The 21526-nt window shown below is 34.3% G+C and overlaps 2 long non-coding RNA genes across 2 annotated transcripts in view; both read right to left on the bottom strand.

Annotated features, from left to right (window-relative positions):
• Nucleotides 1–9035: 9035 nt before the first annotated feature.
• Nucleotides 9036–10347, bottom strand: LOC149415931 (uncharacterized). Its single transcript, XR_016303607.1, has 2 exons — nt 10202–10347; nt 9036–9364 (listed from the first exon to the last, which is right to left on the bottom strand). It is a non-coding gene; the product is annotated as an uncharacterized LOC149415931 (long non-coding RNA).
• A 7178-nt stretch (nt 10348–17525) lies between these two features.
• The window catches only part of LOC149415928 (uncharacterized), a 37181-nt gene continuing 33180 nt past the window's right edge, over nt 17526–21526 (bottom strand). The window contains exon 2 of the long non-coding RNA XR_016303499.1: nt 17526–17941. This is a non-coding gene — a long non-coding RNA (uncharacterized LOC149415928). The remainder of the gene's footprint in view (nt 17942–21526) is intronic.

The raw sequence follows: 21526 nt of genomic DNA, 5'->3' as shown, positions 1-21526 counted from the left end.
GGATTCTTAAGGATATATGTTGAAGACTGCGACCCTTTAATTCAATTCTACCATTGTCTAGGATTTGGCCATACTGCACATAAATGGCTAGATAAAATTAAAAAAAAATAAGAAATATGTACTGCGCATCAAATTATCGCAACATCGCAGAAGACCACCAATAGACATTACTTATTAAACATTGCTAAACCAAAAATCGATAACGATTCGGAATAAATTCATATTACCCAAAAAAACCATCAACCATACTAATTTAAAATGGATGATTTCGTTTCAAAACAATTAAAAAATATTTCCGAAATTCAGGAATACGAATTTAATCATACATCTTGTGATTTCCCCCCCCCCCCCCAATTTTAACGGTTTATTCACCAGAATCTCTCTCTGGTTTCAATCTTGGGATTGGTTTGCAGCAATTTCGTCTAATCTCCTCTTCCAATCTTCCCTGTCTTGTGCGGCTTTTTTGACTTCTGCATATGATGAGCAGCGCACGTCCACCAGCAGGTCCTCCAGGTACTCTCGGCATGGGCGTCCCCTAGAGTTGGTCCCCTCGGTCATACCCTCCATTATGACATGCAAGAGGCCTTCTTGTCGTATAACATGGCCGATCCATCTTGCACGCCTTTCGGACAAGGTCCTGAGCAGGTGCCTTCCTCCTTCGATTCTTTGGAGAACCTCCTCATTTGTAATATGGTCTCTCCAGGAAATTCCTAACAGTCTTCTTTAGGACCACATGTCAAAAGCCTTTAGTATCCGTTTATCTCTTTCAGATAGGCACCATGTTTCGCAGCCGTACATCAAGATACTCCATACATAGGTCTTGATGAGGAGTATTCTCAGTTTTAGGTCTATATTATTCGATTCTATTATTTTCGACCTTTTATTGAATGCAAGCCTAGCCTGATGTATACGGCTGTCGACCTCGCTCTTAGACCGACCGTCCCATGTTATTTTGCTCCCGAGGTAGACAAACTCCTTGGTGTTCTTTAGTGGAACTCCTGCCATCTCTACTCTCATCTGATGTTGCGTTCGGCCTGCAGTCAGCAGCTTTGTTTTGTCTTTATTTATCTTCATGTTGAAGTTGTTTTGAAGAATGTTTTGCATGGTTGTTAAGGCCTCTTGCAGTTCTTCTTCGCTTTCAGCAACCAAAACAATATCGTCAGCAAACCTTATCATATCCACCTTTTGCCCGTGTATCTTTACACCTTTTCTGTGACTCATTCTCTCTCTCAAGTCATCAATCGCACTCTGTATATAAGCATTACATAGAACAGGTGACAGAGAGCATCCCTGTCTCACCCCTTGTCTTATACTGGCTTCTTTTGTTTCATTGTCACATCTAATTATAGCAGCCTCATTCTTGTATAGCGCCTGGATTATTCGTATATCTCTATATTTTATATTAATTCTCTTCAGAATCTCGAAGAGTCTTTTCCATTCTACTTTGTCAAAAGCCTTCTCCAGGTCTATGAATGCGATGAATGTGTTTTGGTTTCTTTTTATTCTTTTTTCTAGTAGTATTCGTAGCGACAATATTGCTTCTCTGGTTCCTACACCTCTTCTAAAGCCAAACTGGTCTCCGGAAAGGATGTTCTCTACCAGAATATTCGAAGTATATTTCGCTATTTCGATGAGTTCATTATTAAAATCAATAATTTAAAAATTCAGCCGGACTGCATAGTGTTAACAGACCCATTCAAAATGATTAATCACCCGCCTATCTCCTACCAAACTATTATTACACCCCGACAATAATAAACATTAATAAGAATAGCAGAATTAATAATAATAATAATAATATGATTACATTAAGGCACAATCAAGTTTTAAAAATAATTTACAAGAGTTTGGTAATGAAACATAACTTGACTGACTTCCGTAATATAGTTATATATTATGAATAGGAATCAAATTAATTTTTAGAAAATGAATTTAATAAAATATATTATGACAAAACTATACTAATAGACCGAACTATCGTATCCGGTTTTTAAAAAAAACTACTGAATCCGAAATACACCATACAATGGAAAACTTGAGAGGCGGCTCTTCTCCAGGTTTTGACCATATTCCTGTAAAAATACTCAAAACAATGAAAATGTACTCACTTACACCTTACTCAGTCTGACCAAAGATATATTTCTCACAAATATAAAATCACTCATATCGCCTATCTTTAAAACTGGTGACTCACAAAATGTCTCAAATTATAGACCGATATCTCTTATATTGAATATGGCAAAAAAAATTGACCGGTCGGTGGCCGAGTTGACATCGCGTTTGAGTCCCACTCAGGCGTAGTGTGTTCAATTCTTCGCCTGCTTAAGTCCTCCATCACAACACAAGCAAATTTTCAGCTTACTGTGGTGGTAGTAGGAAATTTTCAAATATTGTCAGGTTAGGTTAGATATTCTGGATGAAAATAAAATATTACACTGAAGTCAATACGGCTTCATAAAAACAAAAGGCACACAAGGTGGTTGTTACATCACTTATATACTCGACACTTGCTGAAGGCAATAAATGCGCAGGAATTTTTATAGACCTAAGAAAGGCATTTGATAGTATCTCTCACGTAAAGCTTGTTAAAAAACTAAAATCTAATAACATTAACGATAAAGCCGTTCAATGGATAGAAAGTCATTATTTGACAAATCGCCCACAATACGTTAAAATCAATGACAAGACTAGCGACCAAGAAATGTCAAATTTCGGTATTCCACAATGCACAGTTCTGGGACTGCTACTTTTTATTTTGCATGTAAATGACATATTTGTTCAACCATTACATCGAAAAATTATCTCTTATGCTGATGATACAGTCTTTATAGTTAAAAAAACACGGGAACAATTAATTTTAAAGCTACAGAAGATATAAATAATCTAAAAATATGATTTGACGTTAACCTTCTGTCGTTATATTGTGAAAAAACATACAGCATCCCCTTTGAAATAAATACCAACAATATACCTCCAAATCTTCAAACAATCCTACATGATCATTCTCTCACACAAAACGACGATAATCACTGTCGACAAACATGCACATATCTAGGAATAATCATTGATAAAAACCTAAAATGGAAAGATTACATGTGCCATAGAATAAAGAAAATTAGGAAATTAATTTATATTATCTTACGGATCACAAATTTCTTATAAATGAAAAATCTTTACTAAATATAATATATGCATTAGTACAGTCTGTTTTATAATATGCCATTATCAGTTGGGGAGCAGCTTACAAAACTAGCCTGACTCCGATCGAAATTTTTCAAAAATTCATAACAAAAATGATACTAAAAAACCTCCAGACTTCCCCACTGAACGCGTATTCAAAGAATTCAAAGTTCCTACATTTATAAACTTATTTATGGAAAATTCATTTATTAAAATTTTAAAAGAATAAGATTAATACTCATTCATAACTGAAAATCGAACCAAACATAAATATATATTTCCATTCCCTAAACTACACACTTCTTTTGCCCAGCACTATTATACCCACCAAGGAAAACATTTCTTTAATAAATTACCAGAAGAAATCAGAAGCATTAATGATAAAAAAAAAATATGTCCTCTAAAATATTTTAGGGAAATCATTAACAAAAAACTGCTTCCCCCAGTTTCAATTGAAAATCTCACAAATTAATCTACAATACTCTATTTAACTTCCCTAATATTTTTTTCTTCTGAGTATGGATTTTAATTTCGTAATAATTTTATTACTTTGTAACCATGACCTTAATGTAACATAAATCTTTAATTATAAATATATTAATTATTTCACCAAATAACACATTTTTTTGCAAATGTACACTCCTCTTCCATCCACAAGCAAATGCTTTTAATGGAAGAGTAGTATAGTAAGAAAACAGAAGCCATATAAAACCCCTAAATTGTACTTTGAAATTGATTCACCGAGTGTACGGAGGCATAAAAAGGATGCACTATTCCTGTATACAGTTGTTAACAATAATATTCAATGCCCAGAGTTGCTAAACAGGATTCCATTTAATATACCTGCGCGTTCAACACGCTCTTGTATCCTGTTCAGGGTTGTCAAAACAAAACGAACTCTAAGTAGAATTATTGCCTGAACAGACTATGCAATAATTATAATAGCGTATTATCTAAGGTTGATATTTTCAGTTGCGAACTTACCAAATACAAGAGGTCCATAAAAGAATATTTCGCTGATGTTTTGTGAATAGTGTTTATGTTTCTATTGTTTATATATCTATTATGATTTGATTTATATCTACAACCTCTCTCCATGGCTATAAATGTATTGTTTTGTAAATTTTTCGTTTTATATAATCTTTTGTTTTGTATAAATTTTTTAATTCATATTCCTTTCTCACAAATTTAAATAACTTATTCCATATTATGCTGTCTCATTCAAAGTCACAAGGAGGAAATCCATAATTGGTTTTATTTTACTATATAATACTTATGTACAAACTGATTAAATGTAAACTGTTGATTTCCCGAAATTAAATAAATAAATAAGTAATATTATGTTCAAAAGTTGAATTAATAATAATAATAAGATTAACTCTTGCTTGCCACATTTTTTCTTGAATTTGTGAGACAATGGCGAGTCTAGATATATTGATAAGTCATTGTTTGCAGCGCAATGTTACGAATTATGCAGCCACAGGTGTTTGATGTGGACTTAATAAAACTTATTTACACTTTTGTGTTTATGGAAGACTGAATGCCATCAATTTTGAATGATGGTTTAAAACCAGGGCGATACTGAGGGAATCTTCCACTCTGAAACGTGTTTCAGGTATAATTCATCAAATTTTATTTATTTTATTTTATTAATACAAGACTTAGAGAGTACATATGGTTTTTGTGATATTTAACCCTCCATGCTAGGGATGACCATGTGTTATGGCGGGTGAATTTTACAGTTTGAACATTAGGCCCGTTAAGGTTATTCTAAAGAACTCCACTGAAGCAATAAATATCCTCAGGAGAAAGAACTTTTATCTGACCAACTCCACTGTTAAAATCTTTTCCGACCAAACACCGAACCAACGAAAATTCTCTTCGGACCTCCGCCAAGAATTGGAAACTCGGATAAAGGGAGGAGAAGTTGGGTTAACAATAAAATATATGAATAACAAGCCCACAATAATAAGGTCAACTTCAAAAAACTCAAACACATCATCGGATACGGCCAAAATATCCGAGGCTGCCGTACCAAACTCATAGAGCTACAAACTACTCTTCCACTACTCCAACACATTGAAGTTTTTCTTCTTACCGAAACTTGGCTTGATCCTGATATTCACACCGAGGAACTTGGATTTTCATCTTACAACACCTACCACCTTGACAGAAATCCAGCCACTAGTACTAAAACCAGAGGAGGAGGAGTTCTTATATCCGTTACAAAATTACTGCCATCCACTCGATTAATTTGTAAACATCTGGACGTGGAACAGGTATTCGTTTTACTAAAAACTAAATCAGGCAAAATTCTACTGGGATGTGTCTACATTCCTCCTGGATCCAATATCACAGTCTACAGAAACCACATAGATGACCTCGAAACCTTTAAAAATAAATACCCTGATGCCAGAACAATTTTATTTGGTGACTATAATACCCCTTGCATTGATTGGATGAATAAGGACTCTTATAACAACTTAAGCCTACCAGAAAATGCCCGCGAAATAATAGATATGACGAACTTACTCTCTCTACATCAAGTCAATCAAGTCTACAATACCAATAATCGGCTGCTGGATTTAGTATTCTGCAGTGATACCTCAGTCCATATTGCTAAATCAGTTGACGAGCTTCTCCCCCTAGACTGCCACCACCCCGCCCTAAGCATAACCATCACTACTAATAACTCACCAGATGACACAACTGTTCTTCCTAACCTAACTTATAATTTCTCCAAAGCTGACTATTCTAACATGAATCAATATCTTGCAAATGAAGACTGGTCATTTCTTCACCATAATAATACTATTAACTATAATATTGAATTATTTTACAAAATTATTAATAAGGCCATTGAAAGCTTTGTACCACTTTCACACTTCAAGGAAGCGAAGTTTCCAAAATGGTTCAGTGGCGAGCTAATTAACCTAGTTATCTGTAAAAAAATTGCACACAAAAACTTTAAAGAATCGAACTCTCTTATCGACTACAAGATATTTCACAACTATAGAACTCAATGTAAAAAACTATCAAGAAATTCATATTTCAATTATATAAATGGAATCGAAAACTCTATACCTTCTAATATACAAAACTTTTTCACTCACGTTAACTCTCTTAGAAAAAACAAACAAGGTTTACCCCTTTCAATGCACTTCAAAGAAAAGAGTAGTACTGACATGAATGTAAAAACTATTTTGCTGATTATTTTAAAAGCGTCTATGACGAAGATATCCCAGTCAATTATATACCACCTTCGTCGCTTAACGAGAGCATACATATCCCTGCCATACACATCAACATAAACGACGTTATAAGTAAAATCAAATCCTTAGACAAAAACAAAAAGGCTGGACCTGATAATGTACATCCCAATATCCTGATAAATTGCATTACTTCACTGGCTGAGCCGATTTTTCTATTGTTTAATCAATCCCTTGACACAGAGTGCTTCCCTGATATTTGGAAACGTTGTTATCTAACTCCTATATTTAAAAAGGGTAATAAAAGTGATGTTACTAACTATAGACCAATATGTAAGCTATCTGTAATTCCTAAACTTTTTGAAAAACTATTACTTGATAAAATTTCACCATGTATTAACCATCTCATTGTTCCGAATCAACACGGATTTTTGTCAGGTAGATCAACTCTGACAAATCACTCGTTATATGAAAACTATATATCAAACGCATTAGCTAACAGAACTCAAGTCGATTCCATATATACGGACTTTATCAAGGCCTTTGACAAAGTATGCCATAAAATTCTCCTGATCAAACTACGTAAGCTCGGTATTGACGGAAAACTTTTAGAATGGTTTGCTAGCTATCTAACTAATAGAGTTTTACTTGTAAAAATCAATTTGTTCATTTCCAATCAATTTATAGCTACCAGTGGTGTACCACAGGGGTCTCATTTAGGCCCAATATTATTTTTACTGTTCATAAATGATATTGTAAATATATTAGATGAAGATATCAATACGTTACTTTTCGCAGATGATTTAAAAATATTTAAAATAATCAAAAGCGCTGAAGATTGTATCTGTCTACAAAATAATTTGAACAGGTTAATTAATTGGTGTTCTCTTAACAAACTTCATCTGAACATAAATAAATGTTATTCAATTAAATTTTACAGAATAAATCAACCAATTATTCATTCATATAAACTCAATAACTCAATCCTTACCTCTGTTGAAGAAATTAATGACCTGGGGATAACTTTCGACTCTAAATTAAACTTTATATCGCATATAAATAATATTAATAATAAAGGAATGAAAATGCTAGGCTTCATTCTTCGAAATTCCAAAGGTTTCAAGAATATTTCAACATTAAAATTTTTGTATAAATCCCTGGTTCGTAGTCAAGTCGAATATAACTCCTCGATCTGGTCCCCCCACTACAAATTACATTCAGATTCAATCGAAAAAATTCAACATAAATTCCTAAGACACATTAATTTTAAACTCGGTATTCCCATTGAAAATATAAATTATAATTACTTGATGAAAAATCTAAATTTATTAAAACTCTCAGATCGAAGAATTATATCCGACTTAATATTTATGTTCAAAATTGTAAATGGTAGTATAGACAGTCCTGATTTAATTAACCTCATTGAATTTCATATACCCACGAGAGCTACTCGTTCTAAAATTTTGTTTAAATGCAACAATATCAGGACTGAGTATTCCAAACACTCGCTTGTACCTAGGTTGCATGAAGTTAGTAATAGATACGCAGATGTGGCAGATCTATTTAACTGCACGCAAGGTAGGTACTAGAGGGCTATGCTATCAAATCTTTTCAATCAATATTAATTAAATCTAATTCTACCTTATTTGCACTATAGAAGCTTATGTACTTGTATCTCTTGTTTACTTACTCTCTAATGTCATTTCACATTCAAATGCCACATATATTTGTAATTCTTTTTTTAAAATATTTCTACGATTTTAACTGTGACATGTTATCATTGTTTATGGTATATTTATACCGTTGATATTAAATAAATAAATAAATAAATTACTATAATATGAAAAAGAAAAATTATGTAAAGCTAGTTTGGGTTGGAAGAAGAGAATGGAGAAGTTAGAGAATTATGAGAATATTATAAGATCTATTTACTAATAATTTGAGAAATTATTAGTAAATAGAGCACACCAATTATTTTTGTACATACTATACCGCTAAGTTAGGGAATAAGGATTTATTATGTTTTGTCTGAAAGGTGATTAAATTAATAGAGTGTAGAATGAATGGGTATTGTAGTTGTAATGTATTCCGTGTGTAAGGATCCATTTCGTAATTTGTTTTTTAAAGGAATGGGGTTGACTCACGGTTTTTAGGTTTTCAGGGATAAGGTTATGGATTTTAGGAGCTAGGAAGAAAAATTGTCTTTGAGCTGACGTTGTATGTAGTGAAGGTACTTTGTAGTGACCGTTGGTTATTGTTCTGGTGGTGTAGTTGTGTTGTAAAAGAGTTTTGTTTTTATATTTGAACAAGAAATGTTTTAGCTAAAATTTATGTTTATTAATAGATTCGACCTTCGGATTGCTAGTCGAGAGCCTTACCCTTCGATCACGGGGGTTGTCAAATACTTAAATTCAAAGCAAATTTGAGTTCAGTAAATATGAACAACTTCACTCACAAATAATTTAAATCACAGACAATAGAAATCAGAATGTTTGACGATTTGGTTGTTATTCGGCGAAGATAATAATTTTTTGAACGAAGCGATTTACGAAATATAGTAACACATTATATAGTTTTGCGATTTCTAAAGAAGGTAAATCAAAAATTTCTTTCAAAATCCTCTCATTCGTCATCAAAAAAACACGCTTTTTTTAATTTTTTTTATTTATTGCATCGAAAATTTTGAAAATATCAATCATATCCAAACACGTTTGAGAAAATACAGCTTCCACCAGACTTTCAAATAATACTGAAAGCTTTTTTGGAATTTTGAAAAATGGTATTATTGGTGATGTTCTTCTTTAAAGTTCATTTCATTGTTGGTTTTGAAGAGTTTAGTATTTTCCGTATCCTTTAACCCAACCCTTGTTTACATCATTACCCCTTTTGTTGTTTTTGTTGTTGTTGTTGTTGTTGTTGTTGTTATTGTTGTTGTCATTTTTGTCATTGTAGTTGTTGCGACGAGCTGATGTGGCCTGAAAAACGTACAAACAAAGTTAGTCATTTTTTTATCAGTTAGCAGGTGTTTCGTTATTTCAATCCAATTTCATTTCGTGTTCAATTGAGGGACGCCATAGCGCTTTAAAAGAGGGTTCTTGTACCTAGATAAACTCAATGGCAAAAATAAAAACGATAATACATTGTAGTGATAAAAAAATAGAAGAAGCGAAGGAAGATGAACGATTAGTTAGTATAATTATGTATCCTAGACATCGGAAATGTTTATGGATCATATTACCATGGATAGTGGAGACCCCAAAAATATACCTCGAGGGACGCCACAGTTTAAAGAAAATGGGTATTCTCTTGTTTACCAAAAGCAAAGTTGTGGAAACGGACTGCGTCTTGCCAAAATCAAAGAAATATTTATTTTTCGGAATAACTGTATTGAGTAAAACCTCAAATTGTAATATTTAAATATTGAAGACAATATTAGTGATTTCTAAACGAAAAGAAATATGTCTACGCTTATGTGTATCACCAGTCAGTGGACTGTACCCCAAGGTAGAAAATTTTCTGAAACGGACTACACTTTGCGAAGATAGTTTTTTTTTTCTATGTTAAGGTTTTTTACCAGTCTTAATCAAATTATGTCTGAAAAACGTCCGCAAAGTGATTGAGAGTAACATTTAGCATAGTCTTTTTTTTAAACTCAGCCTCCCCGGGGCAAAATTCTAGGAGCGCCACAAAAACCTCAGCATACAACTTTGACATCCAGCAACTCTTCATTTAACGAACAAGAAAATAATGAAACAATCATACACCAATGGGAACCAAAGAAGAAACAGAAAAAACATAAAATGATAACTTACCATGAATGAAGCCATAAGCACAAAGGCGACGAAAAGGATATTAGCGAACTTCATTGTGATTTGAATGATTGATTCTGATACTCGCTATAAATTTGCACCAGCTTTTATACGCAGTTTCAATTGTAATAAAACGCATTTTCTTATTTACTTACTGGTAAACACTTATTTATTTAACGCCATAACAGCAGCTGTACCAATTACTAAAATAGAAACAAAAAAAGTTATTTAATTATTTGACTGATTTATTGGAGGCCTGTTATATTATAAATGAGTATTTAATACATACATTATGAATATTATTTATTTAATTTTTGAAGACAATATCAGCAATTCCTAAACGGATATTTGAAACAGAAAAATATACGGTCACATTTAGAACTCGAACCCTGGACCCTTGCCTTGCCGGGGCGCCGCTCTACCAACTGAGCTAATTGTACACTATATCCTTTGTCATATTTAAGTGTATATGTATAAGCTTTGATTAAGGACTACCAAAATTGCCTTCATTTTACTCACCGCTCATTTTTATTGGCTGCTATCTTTCATCTGGGAAGCTAAAAGGTACGAGGGTTGGGTAGGAATCTAGGAATCAGTGTGTAGATGTGAAGGCAATGGATCAAGTGACCAGTTGAAGAGGTCAAAGGGTCTCTCTTAACCAGCCTCTCCCAATCTGACACGCAACGTAGCCTTTGGGAAAGCACATCCTGAGAACCTATCACAGAGCGCTGTCCTAGTTCTTGTATGTTCAATAAGCCTTTTTAGCAAAACTGAGTTATGAATGCCATTGTGTTCATTAGCCTATTACGCATTAATGTAGCTAAAAAAAACCAAATTTTTCGGTTTTTAACTGCTATTTTCAGCATTTCTCGAGTGCCAATATCCACTCACGGAACAATTTGTTAGTTCTTGTATGTTCAATATTCTGTATATTGAACGTTCAAACACTCAAAGTTATGCATAGAATAGTTTTAAAAAAGTTCATACATATTTGTTCAACGTTCTGCCTAGTCGTGCCGCAATTTGAGTTCTTGCATGTTCAATATTCACTTTCAACCAATCAGGAGTCGGCTTGTTACGGCTTTAGGATTGTTAGCGGCCATCTTGGTTTTTTATTGTTTTCGAACTGCCATCAGAGCTTCGCATTGTTCTATTAAAAATACGTTTAATTGTGAATAAACTGCTGTTATTGAAGTGAAAAATGACTTCACCGACTACAGAATCAACAAACCTTAGACCAGTGGCTCAAATAGAGAGGTAAGTCTTAAAATTATGTTATTTATACGCATTTCCAATATATTTTACATGTACTTTTTGAACTTGCTAGGCATATACACAGGATGCTCCATTTATTATTTATTAATTAAACTATTTATTACACCTTTCGTTCTTTACGTAAAACAAGTCATAATAAATTAGTTATTTTTATTCGTAATTTGTTTATTTTAATACGTTTTAAATATTCTAAAGATAAAATTAACCGATTTGTGGACTTAATCATTAAAAACGTATTATGTTAAATATGTGTCAGTTTATAACCTTGCGCTCGTAACGGCAGCCCGTCCCACGGTACTGTCTTCGCGCTCTCGTTACGCCGCAACGTAACACTTTCATGACGGTAGAAGAGTTGTTAAGTACGCTAAAAAATGAAGTTCAAAAAATACAAACCGTTAAAGACTCGAAAACCAAAACTAATATCGAAAAAATTATCATTGATCTTGACAATGAAGTGAAATCTGAAATATTAAAAATGCAACAACAAATAATTCAACTACAAGACAAACTTATCGAAAAAAACGACCAACTGGTGGGAAACTTTGAAAAAATAATGAAAAGCGCAACAACACCATCCTATGCACAGGTATTATCAACAACCAAAGTCACTCCTCGAGAAGAAGAGAGATTCTCAATCATCATTTCGTCGACCAAAAATAATGCTAAAGCAGAAGAAATTGAAAAGATAATAAAAAAAGAAATAAATTTAAGTAACATAAAGATAGGAATAAATGGTTTGAGAAAAACAAAAGAAGAAAAAATAATAATATCATGCCCAAAAAAGGAATATGCAAATACCTTAACCGCCGAAATAAAAAAACTGAATACCGATTTGGTGGTAAATGAAATTCAAAAGAAAAGACCAAAAATAATAATAAAAGGATTAAAATCCAATCTTACTGAAGACGAAATAGTTTGCGGAATAATTACCCAGAACGAAGGAATTGAAAATGTTTACAAGGAAAGTGAAGACAACAAAATCACACTTATAACGGAGATAAAAAACACAAACATAAACGAAAAGCAGCGCCAATTCACTAGCTACATCATGGAAACCAGTGGCAAAATGCGAAAAAGTCTCCTTGCACTCGGTAAACTAAATATACAGTTTCAACGAGTAAAAATTGAAGATTGCGATCCATTAACTCAATGTTTTCATTGCTGTATGTTCATGCATACGGCTAAAAGATGCCTACACCGAACCAGCCCTCCAATTTGCCCACACTGTATGGGCGATCACATCCTTTCAAAAAAAATGATGTGGTCAATAAATAAATTGTGTTGAACAAACAATGTTAAGTTATGTGTTTTCCGTGAAATGTTTCAAACGACTGACGACCTCAGGCCCCTCCACCGAAACTAGTAATTTTTGTAGCTTATAACTTCGGCACATTTTTTTTTATTTTTTTTTTTATTTCAGTGTCTGTTCCGCCTTTCCATAAACTTGTTTGTCGTATTATAATCCACGGGTTATTTATTATTTATAAAAAAATAAAAATGTCTTCACGTTATAATATAATGGAAATGTAAAAGGAAAAAAAAATACTATTCGAAAATAAGTAAGCTTGAAAAATAACAAACATAATTAAAAAAAAAAACAAAGCGAAAGCCCTCCAAATATATGTATGTATATAATTTATAAAATAATTTTGGTACCCACATTTTCGTTTGTCTGATATGATTTAATACTTATCAGTTCCAATTTTAAAATTAAATTTGAACTTGAATAATTTTTTGTTTTGAAGAGTTTTATTTTAAATGTAAATGTACATTTAAAATAAAACTCTTCAAAACAAAATGTCTAGAAATTGTTACATAGTTAATGCCCAAGAAATACAAAAAATTGAATAATTTTACCTATGTTGTTACACATATGAATATTTCACATCACGCATGCACCGACAACCGAAATTAGTATGTTTAATAATGCACAGCTTACTCATACGAAACATCATTAAGACGTATCTTTGTACATAGTTACGCTTTCAAACTTATATAACCTTAATCATAATATTTGAATGATTTAAAAAGTGTCGCCTTTGTTGACAATTACCTGAAGAACGCTGTTTGTGTACATATTTCAAAGTAATAATTTAGGACAACTACTACTTACAAGATAAAATTATATTGTTTGAAATCTGAAAATCACCCTGTACGTACAATTTACCACTATTTGGCTTATTGAACATAAAATATCTCAAAGTTTTGCACGCCGAATTGTTCAATATTCTAACAATGTGTTCAATATCCAAAAGAATTAAACATTATTTTCAACCAATGTTCAATATCCACCTTTAAAGTCATAATATGGGCATATTATAGCTTCAAACTTCGAAATTAGACGTTTCAACATTTCCTGTAATACATATGTATAAAATGAAATGACCAAAGCCGAGAATTATTTAGAAAATGCCAGTAAAAACAAAAAAAATGTCTCCTGTAAAATTTGCAAAATGGTTTATTGAACATACAAGAACTAAGGCAGCGAGAGGTGTTGGTTATCCAATAAATAGTTCCCCGACTGCTTGGTATTTTTGCCTGGTAACCGTTCCGCTCCAATACATCGGTTAGCTTTATAAGTTACGACCCAATTTACAATTAATTCATTACAAATAATATACAGTTTGTGTATATTCGCAGTACATTTATTTTACCAGAGAATAGAAAACTATACTTGGAACATATTTTACATTTTGTATATGTTAAATTTGGAACAAATGTTAAATTTGGATCGTATATTAAATTTGGATCGTATATTACATTTTGAATTTGTAACATTTGGAAAATATGTTACATTTTGTGTATGTAACATTTTGTATATGTTATATTTGGAACATATGTTACATTTTGTAAATGTTTTTGAAAATCAATACAATTGTATAGTTTTTTTTTTTATTTATTGTTTTTGTGTTTAATTCGTAGAACTCCATTTAATTTTTTTTATAAATTTAATTTAGATTAAATTTGATAATATTATTATTAAGTTCTGCAAGTGTTTTAGTTTTTTATTATTGTGACAGCTGTTTCGGCTTACAAGGCCATTTTCAAACTGTAGTTTGAACAGTTTGAAAGTTTGACAGTTTGAAAGTTTGACAGTCTGACAGTTTTAAAATGGCCTTGTAAGCCGAAACAGCTGTCACAATAATAAAAAACTAAAACACTTGCAGAACTTAATAATAATATTATCAAATTTAAACTAAATTAAATTTATAAAAAAAAAAAAAAAAAAACAATTGTATAGCTTTCGATTTCGTCGTTTTAGTAGCAGGAGGTCGAGCACGGACGATTGCTGAACAATACTATGACAGTACTAAATTAAAAGAGAAATGAAAGAAAATGTTTCCATTTCTTGGCAAACCTTAAATTAAATTACTGGTAAAACCAAGAAAAAAGATTTCATTTGTAAATGCACCCAAATTATTTTATTAAAACGTAAGTACGAAAAAGATCACCAAAAAGAACAGGGTCCTTATTCCGTGTTCGTCTTTTAGTGTAAGCGAGTGAGCAATTGTAATCTCAGCCACACGTGTGATGTGATAGAATCTAGTATTCGAGGCAAATACGAAAACGCCACCCACTACCGTTTATTTCGTTCATACAGTCTTTCTTTGTTATACATGATCAAAGTTTGAATTAAGAATTTACTGGAAACATAAGAATGTTTCTAACTTGCCACAATGTATATTGAATTAGTGAGACAATGATGAGTTTAAATGTATTGTTACGTCATTGTTTGCATTATTTTGAGTTATGCAGATACAGGTGTTCAATGTGAACTGTGTTTTTAATAAATCGTTTTTAGTAAATCACTCAATACGGGTGACTTTCCTGAAACACTCAAGTTAGATGTTACACCTGTGTAGCTGCACAAACTACATGGTCACATTACTGCGTACAGAGAGTTCCACTCAACCAAAACCGGACTACTTCATAAGCTATCAGACATAACTCTTGCCGTAGAGTCAGGTAAGTTATCACTTATCTCACTCCTAGACATGAGTGCAGCATTTGACACGATTGATTACGAATTCCTTATCAGGGGATTAGAAGAAATATTTGGTTTGAATTACGATATCAAAAAATTTAATGTATCCTTTCTATTCAATCGCTTACAAGCCGTGAGGGTTGGAAATAAATTGTCTAACTTCGCAACACTTTATTCAGGGGTACCCCAGGGATTCGTTTTGGGTCTACTTCTCTTCATCTTTTTTACAAATGATGTCGCCAAAATAATCGAGTCATTTGGTCTCTTGTCTCACTGCTACGCTGACGATCAGCAAGTTTATTTTTCGTCTCAAAATTTCGTATAACTGAATGTCCAGAAGCAATAACTCGTTGAATACCTTCAAACAAGCTGAAGCTGAATCCATCTAAGACTGAGTTTCTCTGGGCAGCCAATTTCATATAAGATTCACCTTTTTATGTTTCCAGCGATATCATTGCAAAAACAACAGTCAAACTGCTCGGTGTCAATTTAGACTCGGGCTTTTCGTTGAGAAGTCAAATAAATAGAACTGGAAGCACCGGCTTTTTTCACCCAAGACAACTCAAGTCTGTCCAAAGAAACCTTTCCACAAAAGCAACAAACAACTTATCAACTGTTACGTAGTCTCACGTCTCGATTACTGCAACGGAATTTATGCCAGCCTTCCAAAATATCAATTTGAAAAACTTCAATCAGTGTTTAATGCAGCAGTATGGCTCATAAGCGGGGTTTCAAAATATTCGCACATTTCAGAACACTTTTGTAACCTTCGCTGGCTCAAGAGCCCTGTAAGCATCCAGTACAAATTGTGGTGTATAAATCCATCAGTGAAACGGCCTCACCCTACATCTCTGAACTATGCGTCCCAGAAAACACTGGTCTGAGGCAGTCAACTCTCAGATCAGCAACATCATCAGCTGTAGGCAGACTGATGGAACCTAAGCGCAAGCCAAATACTAAGTTTGGTGATCGCGCTTTCGGAGTATCTGGGCCGAAGGCTTGGAATAAACTCCCTCCGGAACTAAGATCCATAACAAGTTCATCAGAATTCAGGTCTAAACTAAAAAAATGAATTTTTAAGCTGTCATACCCTTAAATTAAATATACAATTCCTTAGAAAAAGTCCAATTTTATCCTAAAACCTGTTTCTAAATTTCGTTAGTAAACAATTTGTTAATTTTAATTAAGTGTTAATCTCAAGTGACCTACCAGGTAAGTATTGAACTGTACACTATCTCCATATATAGTAAGTAATAGCGTAGATCATTGTAGAAGTGTATTATATAATATTAAAAAAAAAAAACATATACATTTATTAATTTTCCGAGTATAGGTCTCAAATCTCTTCCTTGAGGGACACCATGGTTTGCTGGAAGATTTTTTTGGTCATGGATTTGAAGTGGGGTTCTTGATTCTCCACAATCGGGGAACTTCCGAAAGTGTGATTACGTACATAGTGTCAGTCAGAAGCAGTTCTACTTATCAAAATGATCTTTTTTGTGTGTTTACCGCAGAAGAGTCCCAACTGCTCCCAAAGAGCTGGAGCCAGTGAGACTATGGCATCTCCAATTGGGCTATGTTGTGAGACTGAAGGTTGTGGGGAATGGGAGAAGACGTAAGAGGAAAGTGGGGGAATAATTGGCTACTCAGGTCATTTCAAGCATCGTTTCAATTTTGAAACGCGTCTCTTTGGAACGTGTCTCAGGTATACACTATTGAATGAATTGTGAAATGATACAAATTCATCAAATTAAAATTACTTGCGCATGCCGGGATTTGAACCTGCGACCTTTGAATTGCTATTAGAGAGCCTTATCCTTGGATCACAGGGGCCATCAAATATTTAAATTCAAAGCAAAATTTGAGTTTAGTTCACGAATAATTCACATCACAGACGACAGAAATAAAGAATGTTTGACAAATTGATTATTATTCGGCAAAGATCAAACTTTTTGAACTATCTGTATTAGAGCTATTTACAAAACAAAGTATAGCGATTTCTATTAAAGCAGGTAAACCAAAAATTTCTTTCAACATCGTCTCATTGGTCAACAACAAAAAAACACATTTATTTTATTTTATTTATTGCAATTGAAAATTTTGAAAAAACAATCTTATCTATAACACGTTTCAGAAAATACAGCTTTCACCAGACTTTAATACAATAATGAAAGCATTTTTCACAGAGTTACTAGATAGCATTATTTATTAGCTGTTTCGATGACTAGAGGAACTTCTGTTGAGTGTTTTATAATAAATTTGATGCAGTTGAAATTTTTAATAATAGTTTTTTGGACAGGAAAGTTTATTTGTGTTCTTCTTTAAGGTTCATTTTATTATAGGTTTTCAAGAGTTTAGTATTTTCCGTATCCTTTAACCCAACCCTTGTTTACATCATTACCCCTTTTGTTGTTTTTGTTGTTGTTGTTGTTGTTGTTGTTGTCGTTGTTGTTGTTGTTGTTGTTGCGACGAGCTGATGTGGCCTGAAAAACGTACAAACAAATACCAGTTAGCAGCTGAGTGGACAAATGCGTTTGGTTCCCTCTGTGGCATCGTTGTTTCAATCCTGATTAAACGAATTTTTCTTATTTCGTGTCCAATTGAGGGATCTTTAGGGACGTAGCTTTTCGGAAGAGGTTTCTCGCACTTAGATAAACTCTTGGCAAATAAAAACGTTAATAATGGTAAAAAAATAAAGAATCGAAAGAAGTTGAACGATTCGTTTTACTTATTGTGTATTCAAGACCTCGGGAGTGTTTGTGTTCGCTGCTGTCCATGTTTTTTATAGGACCGTGGATAGTGGAGACCCTAAAACTGTACCTTGAGGGACACCACAGTTTAAAGAAAATGGGTATTCTCTTGTTTACCGAAGAGAAAATTGTAGAAACGGACTGAGTCTTGCTAGGATCAAAGAAAAATGTCTACGTTTATATGTATCACTGGTCAGAGGACTTTGTGAATTTTTTTTTTGATCTATGTTAATATTTGTCACCGGTCTAAATCAAATTATGTTTGAAAACCGTGATTATGATTAACATAATGTGCAGTATGGCAGCTGGAACTTTTGTCACTAATCATTTATCATAACTTTTAGAATTAGGCTTGTTCAAACGTTGCAATAACGTCTTGTGTAAATTTTATAGATATGTATGGCATATTTCCTTTTTTAAATTCAGCCTCCCCGAGGCAAAAGCCTCGGAGCGACACAAAACCTCAGCATACAACTTTGACATCCACCAACTCTCCACTATACGAACAAGAAAAAAAAAAGCGGTAATTCACCCTATTCCCAAGAAAGGTGACCGCTCCAACCCGGCCAACTACCGCCCCATAGCGATCACATCAGTTCTGTCCAAAGTGATGGAACGTGTGATCAACGACAAACTGCTCACATACCTCGAGAAGAACAAAATTATCAACGACCGTCAATACGGATTCCGGCGGAACCGCTCGTGCGGTGATCTTCTCGCGTATGTGACGCATGTTTGGGGGCGGTGCCTGGAACGTCACGGTGAGACCCAAACGGTCGCACTAGACATATCCAAGGCCTTTGACCGGGTCTGGCACCGAGGACTTGTCAACAAATTGCATTCTTACGGACTTCCCGCATCCCTGTGTACGTGGATTGCTGACTTTTTAAGGGATAGGTCGATTCAGGCGGTTGCTGACGGTTTCACCTCTTCCTCGCACTCCATAAATGCTGGCGTCCCACAGGGATCGGTTCTGTCTCCGACTTTGTTTTTGTTGCACATCAATGACCTTTTGACATGTGCACCGATTCATTGTTACGCGGATGACAGTACAGTTCATGATAGTTTTTTGTTTGACAAGCCCCCAAAGGGCACACAAACCCCAACGGCTCGGAGGGCTTTGAAGCAGAGAATGGACGGTTATCTCGAGAGTATTTCCTCCTGGGGTAAAAATAATCTCGTCGAATTTAATGTTTCAAAGACCCAATCCTGTCTGATTACGTCTAAAAGGGATCCAAATGATAATCTAGTCTCCTTCAACGGAAGCAATCTTCCGAACAGGCCTTCCATTGATATGCTTGGTGTAACTATAAGTGACCAGCTCAGGTACGGGGGCTCCATCGAAGCCAGAGTAAAGTTGGCCTCTCAGAAGCTGGGCGTACTGTACAGGGCCCGCAGATACTTTAATAGTACACAACTGCTCACCCTGTACAAATCGCAAGTGCGCCCTACTGTCGAATTTGGCAGCCATCTCTGGTCTGGAGCCCCAAAATACCTGAAAAAAACCCTTGACTCTGTGCAGAAACGGGCGGTCCGTTTGATAGATTCCCCAATCTTAACAAACGGACTGCAATCTTTAGAGCACAGGCGTCAGGTAGGTATGCTGTCCTTGTTCTATCGGTATTACAATGGAAGATGCTCTGAGGAACTAGCGTCATTGATCCCTTCGGCACCGGTGCGTAGTCGGGATACACGCCAAACGCGCGCCCAACATTTGTACACAGTTGACACTTGTCACATGAGAACGGGTCGCTTCTACGATTCGTTCTTAAGTTCAACAGCTCGGCTGTGGAACGAACTGCCGGCCTCTGTGTTTCCTCCCTCCTACAACATGGGACTCTTCAAGACCCATGTTCACTCCTTCCTCTCCAAAAAAAGACCCTCCACACAGCATCCCCAAAGATGACATAGGCCCCGAGGGAAATTATTTTCTTCTGGGCCTCCTGTGTGGAGTAAATATAAAAAAAAAAAAAAAAGAAAAATAAGTGAACAATCATACACCAATAGGAACCAAAGAAGAAACAAAATATATTTATTAAGAGATCTTACCATGAATGAAGCCATAATCACAAAGGCGACGAAAAGGATACTAGCGAACTTCATTTTGATTTGAATGATTGATTCTGATACTCGCTATAAATTTGCACCAGCTTTTATACGCAGTTTCAACTGTAATGAAACGCATTTTTGTATTTACTTATCGGTAAACAGTTATTTATTTAACGACATAATAGCAGCTGTACCAATTACTAAAATAGAAATAAAAAAGTTATCTAATTATTTGACTGATTTATTGAAAGCCTGTTATATTTTATATTTTTGAGTATTTGATACATGCATTATGAATATTATTTATTTAATTATTGAAGACGATATCAGCAAATCCTATACGAATATTTGAAACAGAAAAATATACGGTCACATCTAGGACTCGAACTCAGGACCCTTGCCTTGCCGGGGCGCCGCTCTACCAACTGCTAATAAGACCCTATCTCTTTTGTCATTCTTACCTGTATCATACTTTGATTAAGATCTACCGAAATTGCTTTCATTTTACTCACCGCTCATTTTTATTGGCTGCTATCCAAAACCAAACCAGTCTCTCCCAATTTGGCACGCCACGTAGAGTGGGCAGGGTCATCCTGGATACACCTCACTCGATGAACCCGGGCAAGCCAACCACTTTGGGTGACCTATCACAGAGGTGTTGGTTGTCCAGTAACTAGTTCCGCGACTTTGCAAGATTTGGCTCTTATGATTGCTTTGTATGTTTGAGGGGTAACCATTCCGCTCTAATACATCATTTAGCTTTATAAGTTTCGACCCGATTTACCATTAATTCATTATAAATAATATACAGTAATTGGATATTCGCAGCACATATATTTTACCACAGAATATAAAAAGTGCCGGGAGTATTTACATAGTGGTTTTAACGGTAGAAGATATTGGGGACGTACGAGAAAGACTTAACTCACTATCTTTGCACTGTAACGAGATACGGAGTCCAATTGCTGTCAAAATAATGTATTTTTGAGCATTAATTAGGTAAATTTCATGATACTACGTGAAGAAAATGGTGGAAAAAGTTGGTGGTGTCCGAGAAAGAAATGAATCAAATGATTATTTTAGGTAAAATGAACGAAGAAAGTAGTGTAAGGCGAATATCTGACTTGAAAGTGAATGGTTAAAGAGGTCGAGAGATCATGTGAAACAAATAATTATTAAAATACAATAATATTATTTCCACCTTTGAAATGCACCCAGTTATCAGGTACTCTAGAAGTGACTACAAAACATTGGCCCAAACCATTTATA

This window comes from Hesperophylax consimilis, chromosome 17 (genome assembly GCF_061612785.1).
Source record: "Hesperophylax consimilis isolate HC1 chromosome 17, BYU_Hcon_1.0, whole genome shotgun sequence".
Taxonomy (NCBI): domain Eukaryota; kingdom Metazoa; phylum Arthropoda; class Insecta; order Trichoptera; family Limnephilidae; genus Hesperophylax; species Hesperophylax consimilis.
The sequence above is the reverse complement of the archived record's forward strand: the minus strand, read 5'-3'. Positions and strand labels throughout refer to the sequence as shown.